Source organism: Ostrinia furnacalis, unplaced genomic scaffold (assembly GCF_004193835.3).
Source record: "Ostrinia furnacalis isolate ACB-3 unplaced genomic scaffold, ASM419383v2 OfSCF0195, whole genome shotgun sequence".
Lineage (NCBI taxonomy): Eukaryota > Metazoa > Arthropoda > Insecta > Lepidoptera > Crambidae > Ostrinia > Ostrinia furnacalis.
In genome coordinates this window covers 664,773-666,538 of record NW_021130434.1, presented here as the reverse complement: position 1 = coordinate 666,538, position 1,766 = coordinate 664,773, and positions in this window count along the sequence as shown.

Here is a 1,766-nt window from a genome sequence, read left to right as displayed (position 1 = left end):
ACTGCGCAGGAATTCAATTCTTTCGAATGATTCAAAGGAATAAAAAATATGTTTTCAAGAAACAATCTTCAAGGTCCATCACGACTGGTCGTTGGTCTATGTAAAGAGCAAGTGTAACAATACACATACATAAATAAATAAAATATCTTCTGCAATGTTATACGCCGACGAGGCGGTTTAGTCAAATGAACCTGTTTAGAAGCACCTTCTTCGAATACGAATAAAGGAACATTTACATACAATGTTATTAATGCGATAGTCACTCTGTCTGTCTACATTTTACATTTCACTTGAATCGCTGAAACATTCTGATGCGATTGCGGTCAAATACCTGCCTTGTCTTACATACAAAAAATTTTTAGTAGGTAAGTATCTGGCATCTGATTGGACTTGAGATTCTGGGGGAAGAACATAGAATAACACAACATAGAACTATTTGTCCTGAAAAACCGTGAAGCGATATGCAAAATATAGGGACAGGTTGTTTCTCAAATTTCCTTCAGCTTACAAAGGGATTTTATTGCGGAACGCATAATAAGAATTTTCTGGCACAGTCTGAAATTCAGGCAGGCGCCAGGCATAGCGACATACACAAGTCAGAGCATATACAATCACAGAAAAAACTATCGTGAATTATTCAATGGCGTTTACGACCTCACAAAAGTGTTTCTTTAAAAAAAATTCAGTTCATCATTTTTAGCCACAGGACGTCCACTGCTGAACATATTTCCAATGATTTCTACATCACGCAGTTGGCAGCGTGCCTGCATCTAGCCTTCCAGCTACGTGGGTGGAAGTCACACGCTGCGTTTTCTGGTACGTAGTCTCCACTCCAGAACCTTGCTGCCCCATAGACCGTCAGTTGCCAGTCTCAAAAATTTATCCAGGGTGGTGAGGTGTTAAACATAATGTCAAATGTATTTTTGCTTGTGGGTTACAAGCATTTTTGCTTGTTGGAAAGTAGAAGGCGAGGATCCAACGATAGCAATCACACTTTTTATGTCACCGCGCCGTAATCAGCGGCTTACATTTATTGCGGACCGGTCAGCCGGTCATTGACCTCGTATTATACAAACAGGTTTCCTTGTAAGTTAGGTGCGTATGCGCCTATGTTGGAGAAATCTTCGATTTGAACCTCTGCACCCGTGTTTGGAAACCAAAATCCTATTGGGGGTTGCCTTTATTTTATAAAGACAGACAAATAAGTCAGTTGTATCGGTCACACTGTTATGTCAGTAGAAGAGCTAGCGTCAATCTTTTCGTTCAGAGTTGATATCAACAAGAACCTAATTAACATAATACCGCGACAAATAGTGCTGCTGAAAACCAACACTGATGGCCCAACAACATTCATAAATACCAGAGAAGAAACTGCAAAAGAGTGGTTAAATAAAACAGTTGTAAACAAACACAAAACTTATAACTCTCTCAAAATGGCCGGCATCTCTCATTAGGAGGCCAACGTGCTCATTCATTCTTATAAAAACAAAACTATCAATTAGTAAGGCGATTACAATTAATTAAGCCTATGAACTGTATTGCAGGAAATGATCCAGCCTAATCATTAACAATTAAACATCTACGAACAAAGGATCAACTTCCTATACAAATGGTACTAGAATAGCAGACCTATGTATGGGCATTGTTCAATATTAAAACTTTCTACAAGTCGCCGATAGACGACTTTTGACGAATTAAAGAAAAATACGCAAGTGTTGTTATTCGCTGAGACGCTTGAAACATCACGCCACCACAATCTAATTTAC